Raw genomic sequence first — 14,053 nt, 5'->3', positions numbered from 1 at the left:
TAAGCTTATTTAAAAAGTAAGTCTGTCAGGTATGTTTTTTTTTTTGGCATAGGTAGAGAGGTTGGAGATAATATTTTATTTCATTAATATGATTGAACTCCTGGTCTGAAAATTCCCTTTACCACGTTTTAGAGATGTGGCTGGGACATTGAGGGGCCCAGTGACTTGTCCTTTGTCACACAGCTAGCATTTTTCAAATACAAAATTTGAAACTAGGTCTTCCTGACTCCATGGGCAGCCCTGACATTACTATAACATACTGTCAAACAATTGGTCTTTAGCACATTGATTTTTAGTAAAATACAAGGAAACAAAAAACATTTAATTATTCTCCTGTTGCTATTTTTATTTCTACAGCATTTCAAAATAGCATCTGTCAATCAGCAGACAGATATATTTGTTGTAAAATAGAATGTTTGATGTTGGCCAAGTAAAATGTTAATTTATAAGTTTGCCTTTTCTGTTTTTTCAGTTTATATATTGTCATTGCTTTCCTTCAGAAAGAAACCAATAAAAAATAATCTATTAAATGTTTGCTATGTGCCAGAATAAAAGTTCCTGCCCTCAAGGACCTTACATTTTAATGAGGGAAGAAAGTAGATAAAAGGAAGCTGAAAAGCAAGAGGTTTGAGGAGGACAGAATAGTCAAGAGTGGAGTCTAGACAGGGATGAAGACATAGTTGGCCTGAGAGTTTTTTTTTTTTAATTGAGATTCTGAGAGGAACTAGTGAATCAGAAGGAGTCAGAATGCATTTCTAGTGTGAGAAACCCAGGAGGGGAGTGAACTTTGAGGACAAGTTGCTTTTATGTCATGGTAGAGAAAGTTGAGAAATTTGAGAGTAGAGTTTGTAAAGGAAACTAATAATATAATAAGCTACACATGCTTCCAGATGATCCATTTTACAGGTTAAATACAAATGCTTAGCAAAACATGATATTATACAAAATTACTGTGCCCTGTTCAATGCACCTGTAATTATCCTTGTAAACTTTTTTTAATAATCCTTGAAATTTTCATTATGCTTTTTAATGCTTATTTTATACTCTTGTTAAAAGAACACTCCTGGGAACTGTTCAGCCTGTAAGTTTTGGGTAAAACAATCAGTGTAGGTCCCAGTGAGGCCAAGAATTTCAGGTCTCTGTCAATCTGTTGTTTGGGTTAACTGAAAGTTATAGCTGAATAGGTTCTTATTACCTCTCTGCCACTTGGAGAGTCTATATAGCCTAACTATTCTTCTATTGAAATTACTTGGGTTAATAGAGTACATCATATTCTTTGGTGTCAGGAATCCTGTCTTCTACTTTTCTATTCTTCATAGGATATTCTACCTATAAATAAAGGCCTTAGCATATACTAATGGATTATAATATCTTGGAGGCAAGGCATTTTTACATTATATCCTCAGGACATAGTCTAGTACTTTTACATATAGTAGGCACTTGATATATATACTAAATTTTATTGAGTGCCTATTGTTTCAATAGTGTTTTCAAGGATATGTATTTATAAGAAAGGACTTTCAAAAATCCAGTGATATTTTAATAAATTTAACATGTTCTGAATATTTGTTATTTCAGCCTAGATTACCAATTAAGTGCAACATAACTGAAGGTTCACATGTTCGCTCATATATTGTAATATATTGAAGTTTACCTCATGCTAAGTAGACCTACCTAGCCAGAGGGCTTAGTGGATAGAATACTGGGCCTGGAGTCAGAAAGACCTAAGTTCAAATCTGGCCTCAGACACTCACTAGCTGTATGACCTTGGCAATTAACTTACCCTCTGTTTGCCTTAATCTACTGGAACAGACAATGATAATCCAGTCAGTATCTTTGCCAAGAAAACTCCATGGGCAGTATTAGCATGCTATGGTCCATGAGGTCATGAAGAGTCAGCCATGACTGAAATAACAATAAGTAGACCTACAGCAGTTTTCTAAAGGCTTTTTCTTTTTGTCTTTTTGAGCTCCAAAATGTTCAGAAGAAACATATTCTATGAATGACTATCATTGGAGGCCCTGAAGAATGTTTCTTATTCTCAGCCCCTGGTGTGCTAAGGAGAAGTCTGACTGTCTTTTACTTCTTGCAAACTAATATCTTTATACTAATGTTTATCCCATCCCCTTAACCCTTTCAATTTACCCTCATTCATTTTCATCAAGCTCAATGTGAATGTAAACCTCTTCTTCCATAATACATGACTTCTGCCCCATTTAACTTCAGTATCTGGGTTGATTTTTCAATGGCAAGAAGACCTTCAAAAGCAACAATAGCCTGATTATTCCCCACTCTCTAGCTCTCACAGTGATCATGCAGATTTCTCTGGTCACATGCTGAGAAAACCTAATAATTACAAGTATATTTATGATAGTGCTGCTGCTATTTCAGGGAACTGCTCTATAGTTCACACTAAAAATAAAAGGGCAATACACTTTACATGCTGGTGACTGGTTCCACTTGATAGATGTACTTGCTTTTTCTAAGACTCCCATTTATCTCTCAACATCTGTTCTTTAGGTACTATAGAAAATACATTATAATGCTCAGAATTCCCCTGAAGATAGGCTATTTTTCCTTTTTTATATACCTTTCTGTTTGAAATCATTGACTACTATGCATACAAATGCCAAGAATTGTGGAAGTTCAAGTGCTCCTCTTATTCAAATCATATGGAATGACAGAGGGAACAGCCAAACTTGATCTACATAGCAACCATCAATGCTTGTAAAGTGTAAAATGTTAGGATTGGGAGGGAAGGAGAGAGAGGAGAGAGAAAGAAACAAAGACAGACATGTAGCAACAAGGGTTTGGGGGGTGGAGTGTAGAGGGAGACAGAGACATAGAGAGACACACATAGAGGGACAGAGAAAGAAAGGCAAATAGAGACAGAAAGAAATTAAGGATTTAGGAATAAAATGAATTTCAGAGGCGATTTATCTATTATTATCAATAAGGAAACTGAAGACCACAGAGTCTAAATATCTTGCTCATGGTCAGACAATAGTAAGTATTAGGGATGTGATGGGAAACTCTGACCACAAATCCAACACTCTTTGACTACACAATGGATTTTTTCATTTCTGTCTTGAACATTTTTCTGGGCAAGAAAAAAAAATTCGTCAGAAAATGGGGTTGCTTAGTAGGTAAATTTTGAAGTCATTGGAAGACTTCTTTACCAATCCCCACTACTGTTTACTTCTCTTCAACTTGCTTTCATGATAGTCAGCTAAATTTGCTAGGTCTGAAACTATTGTACTCTGAGGTCTTGTGTTAAGAGTTTACGTACAGATCTCTGAGTCAGGATGGTGGAGAAAAGGCAGTGACTAGCCTGAGCTCTCTCCAAAATACTTAAAAACACCATTAAATAATTATCTAAAACAAATTTTGGAATGGCCAGAACCCACAAAAGGGTGAGGTGAAACAATTATCCCATCTAAGACAACTTAGAAGATTGTTAGGAAAGGACTGTCTCATCAGGTGAGAGTAGAGCATAGCCCTGTGCAGGCCATACTAGTGCAGACCAGACCCCAGCAAACAGTAGCAGGCCTTGGGAGTCACAGAGTCATAAATGGCATGTGCTGCTTCCAGAGCTCTCAGCCCACAGATGAATGGGGTCAAACAACTGTTCAGAAGGAGATTACAGGTGTCTCTTTGCTGGTAGTCTCTTTGGCAGGATTCTGTTGCTTCGCTAATACTCAGATCCAAGTCACAGTCCTGGGTGTCAATCCCAGGGCAAGGAAGAGAATGCTTGCTACCACAGTGGAGCAGGGACCCTTGTCACAGTTCCAGAGAAGAAAAGAGTGCTTGTGGTCACTCACAGACTAGAGAATAGGCCAGGAGAGTAGTAAACACAGAAAACTTACAGGTCCCTAAAAATATCTTTGAAAACAGCTGCACAAAACCATTGAAGCTTGGGATAGTGTGCCCTCCACCCTGGAAGCAGATACCTAAATTGACAAACAGTTAAAAGTTAAGTAATAATTTGAGAAAATTGGTAAACAACAGAAAAAAAATCTGATGACATAAAGTTACTATGGTGACAAGGAAAATCAAAACACACACTCAGAAGAAGAAAAAAAAGGCTTTTACTTCAAAGGCTTCAAGAAAAATATGAATTGGTCTCTGGCCACAGAAGAGCTCAAAAAGGATTTTAAGAATCAAGGAAGAGAGGTGGAGGAAAAATTTGGAAGAGAGATGAAAATGAGGCAAGAAAATAATGAAAAATGATTCAACCACTTGGTAAAGGAGGCAAAAAAATGTTGAAGAAAATAAGACCTTAAAAACACCAGACTAGGCAAAATTGTAAAAGAGGTCGAAAAATCTAATGAAGAGGACAGTGCCTTGAAAAGCAGATTTGGCCAAATGGAAAAAGAGGCACAAAAATTCACCAAAGAAAAGAGCTACTTAAAAAGTAGAATTAACCAAATGGGAAACAATGTACAAAAGCTCACCAAAGAAAATAATTCCTTAAAAATTAGAATTGAGAAAGTGGAAGCTAATGAGAAATTATAAGAAATCAAGAAACAATAAAACAAAACCAAAATAAAAAATAGAAGACAATGTGAAATCTCATTGAAAAAACAACTGACTTGGAAAATAGATCCCAGATAAATAACTTAAAAATTGTTGGACAACCTGAAAGACATGATTTTAAAAAAAAGCCTAGACATCATTTTTTAAAAGAAATTGTCAAGGAAAACTGCCCTGGTATTCTGGAACCAGAGGGTAAAATATAAATTGAAAGGATCAACAAATCACCTCCTGAAATAGATCCCCAAACAAAAACTCCAAGTAATATTATGGTCAAGTTCCAGAACTCCAAGGTCAAGAAGAAAATATTGAAAGCATTCAGAAAGAAACAATTCAAATATTGTGGAGCCAGCATCAGGATAACACAAGGTTTAGCAGCTTCTACATTAGGGGATAAGAGGTTTGGAATATAATATTCTGGAGGGCAAAGGAGATAGGATTACAATGAAGAATCACCTACCCAGCAAAACTGAGGATAGTTTTCAGGAGAAAAAATAGATATTCAGTGAAATAGGGGCCCCTTACTCATTCTTTCTTTTAAGTTAATTTAATTATTTCTAGTTTTCAACATTCACTTCCATAAGTTTTAAATTTTCTCCCCCTCCTTTCCCTCTCACTTCCCAAGATGGTGTGCAATCCAATATAGGTTCTACATATACACTCCTATTAAACATATTTTCACATTAGTCATGTTATATAGAAGAATTAGAATGAATGGGAGCAACCATGAGAAAGAAAAAGATAAAACAAAACAAAAAAAAATAGTCTGCTTCGATCTGCAACCAGACTCTATATTTCTTTTTCTGGATATGGATGGCATTTTCAATCATGAGTCTTTTGGAATTGTTTTAGGTCCTTGCATTGCTGAGAAGAGCTAAGTCTATCAAGTTAGTCATTGCACACTGTGGCTATTATTATGTACAATGGTCTACTGGTTGTGCTTACTTCACTCAGCATCAGTTCATATAAGTCTTTCCAGGTTTTTCTGAATTCTGCCTGTTCATCATTTCTTATAGGACAATTGTATTCCATTACATTCACTTACCACAACTTGTTCAACCATTCCCCAGTTGATGGGCATTCCCTCAATTTCCAGTTCTTGGCCACCACAAAAAAGAGCTGCTATAAATATTTTTGTATATGTGGATCCTTTTATCATTTTTATTATCTCTTTGGGATACAGGCCTAGAAGTGATATTGCTGGGTCAAAGACTATGCATATTTGTGTAACCCTTTGGACATAGTTCCAACTTGCTCTCCAGACTGGTTGGATCAATTCACAACTCAACCAACAATGAATTAGTATTCCAATTTTCCCACATCTCCATCATTTATCATTTTCCTGTTTTGTCATATTAGCCAATCTGATAGATGTTATGTGTTACCTCAGAGGTGTTTTGATTTGCATTTCTCTAATCAATAGTGATCTAAGGCATTTTTTTTTCATATGACTATAGATAGTTTTGATTTCTTCCTCCGAAAAGTGCCTGTTCATATCCTTTGACCATTTATCAGTTGAGGAATGTCTCACTCATTCTTGATGAAAAGATCAGAGTTCAATACAAAATTTGACTTTCATATACAAGACTCAAGAGAAACATGGATAAGGTAAACAGGAAAGGGAAACCATAAGGGACTTAACAATTTGAAAGTGTTTACATTCCTACATGAGAAGATGATAATTATAACTCATAAGAACTTTCTCATTATTAGGGAAGTTACAAGGAGTATACATAGACAGAAGACACAAGTGTAATTTCAATATGAAGGGATGATATCTAAAAAAATAAAATTAAGGGGTGAAATAGAGGAATGCCTGTGTGAAATAGAAGAATGCATGGGGAAAAAGGGAAAGGGAGAGGTAGAAGGGGGTAAATTGTATCACATAAAAGAGGCAATAAAAAGCATTTATAGTGTAGGGAAAGCTGGGGGAAGTAGCAGGGAAAGCTTGAACCTTACTCTCATTGGAATTGGTTTAAAAAAAGAAAGTAATGTACACACTCAATTGGCTATAGAAATCTGTCTTATCCTACAGGAAAGTAGAAACTAAAGATATTAGAGAAGGAGGGGTGATAGAAGGGAGGACAGATTGGGGGAGCAGGTAGTCAGAAGCAAAACACTTTTCAGGAGGGACAGGGTGAAAGAAGAGACAGAGTAGAATAAATGGGTAAAATAGGATGGAGGGAAACACAGTTAGCAGCAGCAACTGTGAAAACATTTTGGAAGCAAGTTTCTCTGATAAAATCCTCATTTCTCAAATATACAGAGAACTGAGCCAATTCATAAAAATTAAGAGCCATTCTCCAATTGATGAATGATCAACAGATATGAACAGCCAGTTATCAGATGAAGTGATCAAAGCTATCTTTAGCTATATGAAAAAAATGCTCTAAATCACTATTGATTGGAGAAATACAAATTGAAACAACTTTGAGGCACTACTTCACACATCTGAGATTAGCTAATAGTATAGAAAAAGAAAATGACAAATGTTGGAGGAGATGTGGGAAAATTACATTGTTGCTTGAGTTGTGAACTGATTCAACCATTCTGGAGAGCAATATGGAACTATCCCCAAAGGGCTATAAATATAAAACCATGCCTACTTTGTCACATAGCAATACCACTGCTTGGTTTGAATCTATCTCAAAAGAGAAAAAAATATTTATAGCAGCTTTTTGTTTTTCTGGGTAAAAAGAATTTGAAATTGAGGGGATGCTCATCAATTGGGGAATGGCTGGACAAATTCTGGTTTATGATTGCAATGCAATACTATTGTTCTATAAGAAATGATGAGCAGGATGCTCTCAGAAAAACTTGGCAAGACTTATATGAAGTGGTGGAAAGTGAAACGAGTAGAACCAGCAGAATATTGTACAAAGTTACAGCAATATTGTAGGAAGATCAACTGTGAATGACTTCGTTATTCTCACCAACGCAATGATCCAAGACAACTCTAAAGGATTTATGAAGAAAAATGCTGTCAATCCCTGGATAAAGAACTGATGGTGTCTGAATACAGATGAAAGTAAACTTTTTTAAAACTTTCATTATTTTTCTTAGTTGTTTTCTTTTGGGATATGTTTTCTGTTACAACATAATTAATATGGAAATACATTTTGCATGATTATGGATGTTTAACCTGTATCAAATTGCTTGCCTTCTAAACTTGGAGGATGGGGAGGAAGGGAGATAATTTGGAACTGAAAATTTAAAAAAAAAACAAATGTTAAAATTTTTATATGTAATTGGGGGAAAATAAAATACTAAGTAACTCTAAAATTTTTTTAAAAAAGAATGTGCCTACTTATCCATGAAATAGTGAGCATGAAGTTTGAGATCACTAATCCTCCTCAGCGGGGAGAATATTTAAAAAGCCTGCCTTATTATCTATCCTTTTTAGTATTATTATTTATAACTGGCATTCAAGAACCTTCTAGCTCTTTGGAGTGGGAGCAAGGCCTAGTATCTCACCCTTTCTTAGTAACAGCATAAAAAATACTTTTAGTTCACAAATTCCAACTCTCATTTTACTGATGAGGATGAAGAGATGTAGACAGCTACAAATTCCTTTTCCTCCTTACATCTGAAGAACTGATGAAGAAATAGGCCCCGGAAGTGGCCCAAAACTCATGGAGATAATAGAAGAAATATCTGGGATTTCGAAGCTTCTGACTCCAAATTTGTTGTTCTTTCCTTTGCAATATGTTTCTCTGACTTCACTCAGAACCATTGATCTCAGGAAAGAGTTGTCCATAATATATTAGATTTACTAGATGGAGAGCATTGTTGGTTTTCTATGTATTAATATGTCAAGAGTCCTCCCCTACCTCCATCATTCTAATTTATTATTCCTAATAAATTCTGTTACCTTTATTGAGGAGATGGTTTCTATTATATATATAAGGCAGTGACCCAGTGATTTAAAACTGACCCATTTCTTGGAAACAGTGGTACATTAATTTTCTTTTAGATATGGGAAATCTTTGAATGCAGAAAAAAAAAACAATTTAATATCTCTCAAGCAGGCAGAAACAGGCAATCCTTGATTATACTATGTAACCCACATTTATCAGAAATAATATTATAGAGTAACAAAATCATGGAATCTTACCAGTAGAAGGAAACTAAGAGGCTTCCATCCAAGCACAATCTATGCTAAAGAACAATTCCCACTACAATATCTTAATGAATTAGCCCTTTAGCCCTTATCTGAAGACTCCATATTGGAAAGGAATACATGATCTCTTAAGACTGTAATAGGCACAGTGTTTTTCATAGGAAAGAATGCCTGATGACATAGGTTTTCTAAAGTCAACTTGGTTCACTTTTTTCTATTCCTGGTAGAAAGCTTTTAGGTTTTGCTTTCTGGATAGAAGACTAATCTTATTGCAGGCAAAGTTGTTAAGAGAAGCATTTTTCTATCATTTTTCTTTTTACCTCCATTAGGAGTAGGGCAGATTTTATGGCCTATCACAAAGTATACTCAGCTGATCCCAGGAAAGGAATTTGTAGCCATCTAATCCCAAGCATATTCATGATTTCACGCATCCTCTCTAGCTCATCATCCAAATGTTTCAACTTTTCTTCCTTTGTCTTTTAAAAATCATGTTATTATACTCATCTTTTATAATTATGTGTATAATTTTGATTTTATTGTTAAATATTTTCATGTCTTTTTTTGGAGGAGGGAAGGCAGGGCAACTGGGGTTAAGTGACTTGCCCAAGACCACACAACTAGTAAGTGTTTGATGTCAGATTTGAACTCAGGTCCTCCTGACTCCAGGGCTAGTGCTCTACTCATTGCACCACCTAGCTGCCCCTAATTTCATATCTTTTTTCAAGAGACTTTTGAGCTATTATTTTTGCTAAATATTTTGAAATATGGCAGTCTAAAATGGAAACCAATGTTTTAAAAACTTTCTGCCTTTACTCTTTTTAAGTTATTTGATTCTTTATCAATAATAGTAACTGAAAATGATATGAGATAATATAATCAAAATGTGTTGTGAACTTAAAAATGCCTATTACAATTATTTGTAATGGTAATAATAATGTAATTGAAAAGATGTTGAAACTATGGATGTGTTATATGATTTAGTCTCTTTTCAAATGTCACCTTACCATGAGATTAATTTGGTGCTTTCTTGTTTTCATAACCCTTTTTCGGGGTGTAAGTAACTTACACAACTTATAAATATACATTAAATTGTCTATTATATTTGTAACTCTGTGTATTCCTGATCTATCTTGAATAAAATGCCAGTTGTTTCTGGTTCATCACTTGTGGAAGTTGTGAAGATAAGCACCAGGGATAAGAGTTGAGAGCCACATGCTACTACCACCTCCACCCTCCATGCAGTAGGGTATGCAAGTCATTTAGTACTTTACAAAAGACTTAACAGTAATGCAATCAGTAGCCCAGCCTAGAGAATTCCTTTTCTTTTCACCAAGCAGCAGTAGGATGTAATTTTACTTTTGTACCATCCAAACTCATTGTCATGCTAATGTTTATTTTGTGATGTTGCCAAAAATCTCAGGACATTTCAGCAGACTTTAATTAATTTCTTCATAAATTTGCTCTTTTCCTAAGTTGCAATGCACTCAAGAGAGCCTCTGAAGCTTATTGAGATGCTCTAAGTATTTATTATTTACTACTAACTTAATTAATGAAATTCTTCCCCCTCTTGTTAATTGGTCATAAAGACATTGGTTGTTAATACTGTTACACTAAGCAACACAGAAATCAAGAAAATAGTTGAGTGAATAATTAATTATGTAATCAATTTGGTTAGTATTTATGTAGTACCTACTCTGCACAAAGCATTGCACTAGACACAGGAAGCAATGCATAATTTAGATGAGAAATACATAGCCCCTATCCTGATGCTTAGCTACATGTAGAGGGATAAGACATAGACATAGATGACTCAAGTAATCATAATTCTGCAATTAGTGCCTAGGGTCTCCAAAAGAAGAGACCATTGCTTCTCGAAGGCAACGTCCAAGGAGAACAAGGTTTGTGAAGTTTTGCTCAACTGAAAGGGTTTTGAGACTACACTTTGAAGTCCTACCACCAACAGATGGGCAACCACTGGATCAGCCCAATTAAGGACATTGAAAATCAGCAGCATATGGTAGCTATAATGACTAATGAGAAAGATAAACATATAAAATATTTCTTAGCTTTGTGTGGCTTCCTTTCAACTTACATAGTAGCAGACAGAGTATAGGGTTATAAGGTGACATAAAAAAATTCCTTACTCTCGTAGGGATTCCTTCCACTTTTAGAGTGATAGAGGGAGACTATATGGTAATAAAGTGACATAAAACAAAACCATTTGAAAACTATCTAAAACATCAATTTGATTTTTAATACCCTATGTAAGAAAGATAGAACGGTATATTGAACAAAGGGATGAACCTGGGGTCCATCTATAGACAGTCAACAAGCATATATTAAGCACTTACTATGTGCCAAGACCTGTGAAAAGATCTCATTTTCTTTTCTTTTTCCTTCCTTTCCTTTCTTCTTTCTTTCCTTTCTTTCTTTCTTTCTTTCTCTCTTTCTTTCTTTCTTTCTTTCTTTCTTTCTTTCTTTCTTTCTCTTTCCTTCTTTCCTTCTTTCCTTCTTTCTTCCTTTCTTCCCCTCTTTCTTTCTTTCTCTCTTCTGCTTCATCTCTCTTTTCCTCTTCTCTCTGCTGTCCTGCCCTTTTTCCCTCCCTTGCCCCTCTCTTGCTTTTTCTGACAAATAGACCTTTTTGTACACAGCTATAGAAAACAGAGGTCAGAGATGTTATATAGATGAGAGTATACAAGGCAGTACACAGAGTAAATGAGCTCTCTCATTGGGAGAGAGAAAGATTTTAATTCAAATAAGAAAATGAGTCCAAGATTTCAACCAAAGTAAAATTCTCAAAACAAGATGGCAAGAGGGATATGATTTTTAGCATTGGCTCCCAAATACGACAGGTTGTTTTTTCAGTCTTTCTATCCCTTCAAAGACCTGAAAAATGGAATCTTATGTTTTCTTTCTCAACGCTAGAAGCTAGAAAACCAGAATCTCTTCTTTTTTCAATCTCTTGCCAACACTGTCCTTCACAAAGCCATGCAACACTGAGTAATCAGTTTCTGGTGATGAGAATCTTTTTCAAATGAGTTCTAATCCACAGGTTACTTAGAAAAACATAAAAATAAGAATGTGAGAGTAGTAAGGGAACTCATAGAGGTCATCTAATCCATCCGACACCTGAGTAGATATTGATATTTTTAATATTCTCAAAAAGTCAATCAGCCTCCAAATGAATACCTCAGATGAAGAGGAGCATGAGCTTACATATAATGGACTAAACAATCTTATACAAGAAAGAACACCTCTTAAATTAAAAATCAAACCATATAGTACAGTGACTATATTTGAAAATGTATAATGAATTCTGTCCCAGTAGTGACATCCTCTTCTTCCAGGAGAAAGACTTACATTTCCCTATTTGTTGCTCAGCATCATTGGTGATTCAACAAATACTCAAAATTCCAAATTTCTTCTGTTAGCTATTTTCAGAAGCATTGTTGTAGCAATTGTCTAAAATATTCATTTGGTTATGCTATTTTAATTTGTATTACTTCACACAAATCTCATTTTTTCCTTTGTAGCCCATTCTCTGAGGCATAATTCCTACTGGCTAGTTGCAGTGTAGTTATTACATACTTCTTAGGATTCTAGAGCTATCTATTACTCATGAGCTCCCATAAGTATGTTTCAAACCATAAATATAGTTAGATTATCACATAGCCATATTTAAGTAACTTTTAGGAAAGATATGTTAATTAATGGGGCACAGTAAAAAAAAAAAAAGATTGATATAATTCATCTTCCCAGAGTCTGTGACCCATTCTTTCCAAAGTATATACAGAAAACAGAGTAAAGTGGATTCAAGCTTAGAGAATTAAAAAGGGGTTAATTCATAGTTCCTGATTGCTGGAAATCATATTTTCTCCTTTTAGTGTGTACAAAATGTTAGATATAGTATAGCTTCTTTGCTGGGCTTGTAGAACTTTTAGTCTTCACATAGTCTCTATTTTGATCCTGATGTTGGCATTGTCACTAGATTCTATTGCACTATGGATGATGATAGGTAAATAATTGAAAAAAAAAACATAAGTTCAAAATCCTATGGACCCCTCAAAGCTTTCAAGGTCCTCATCTGTGTTAGGTGGGTGGAGAACAGGGCTGAAGTCATAGTATTTTCTGTTCAACTCCCTATACTTCAAGCAACTCCTTGAAATTTAGCTTGGACACTTTCTCTTCATTCATTGATTTTTAGAACCAGAATTTCTAAAGGCCTCCACATGCTTTCTATTTAATATTTAACCTCTAGAATGACCAAGTTACTTTAGCCATTCCTAACACTTTACCTGTTTAATATGCCATATCTGGTTCATTCAGGGGCTTTTTACACTTAAAGCCTTTGATTGATTTAATTCAATCAAGATAAATTCCCATTTAGCTTAAGTACTGGGGCATAGTATTTTATCATTTTTGTTTGGTGGGATAGAATAATTTGATTGATTTACTCAATTGACCCCATTATCACTTCTGAATTTCTCATTCATAATTTCTTACACATGACAATTATTTTGGTCTTTTATTCATGTAAATGCTTGCTACTCTGGGAGAAAGGTTTTCCTTTAATGAATTTTTAATGCACAGTTATTAGCAATACTTGTATTCTACAGATTGCTGTTGCAGGAATATAAGCATATGTCTTGTTAAAATAGTGATTTCTAAGATCTGACTTGAGCTAAACAGGTGAAAGAAGAGTCTTAAAACAACATGCGAGAAAGTCTGACTTGGGTCTGTGCAATCCAAAGGCCATCAGTATTATTAATTCAGCATTTTTCACTTTTCCCCTATACCAAGGCATATGTTTGGGAGTCATTTAAAATCACTCATGCCCTTATATTTCAGTATCAGGAAAGCCGGTTGCAATTGGGTACTACTGAATGGGTGATTAATGCTTTGATAGATGATTCAGAAATTACCCTTTTCTGACTTCCTGCAGAGGGCTCATTGGTGAAACCACAGTAAGCCTGTCATAACCTACCTTATAAACTCAGACAGCTGAGGGAGACTTTCCCATTCACTCACCTCTTGCTAGGATGAATGCCAAAGTAATATATTAGGATCAAAGAGATGAATGGATACTTCTGAATTACCTTTAAGAGAGCAGGTTGTGGCAGTACATCCTAAATACATTGATAAATTTTATGTTCTTGAAATGCTTGTTAAGAAGAATGAGAATTATGGAAACATTCTAGTGATGGAATACGAGTTTTCATATTCTTTGTTTTCTCCAAAAAAATAAAGCATTTTCCCAGACATATTTGGAAGTTGAAAAGTATGTGTTGAATGAAAGAATGATAATAGTTCTATAAGTTGATGCAATTGACTTTCCATAAGTTTTAAGCTTTTTATTTTAATTCAGGGCATAATTTAAATTTTCAGTCATTAAAATGCATG

This window comes from Trichosurus vulpecula, chromosome 3 (assembly GCF_011100635.1).
Source record: "Trichosurus vulpecula isolate mTriVul1 chromosome 3, mTriVul1.pri, whole genome shotgun sequence".
NCBI classification, from domain to species: Eukaryota; Metazoa; Chordata; class Mammalia; order Diprotodontia; family Phalangeridae; genus Trichosurus; species Trichosurus vulpecula.
This window is presented reverse-complemented; position numbering follows the sequence as displayed.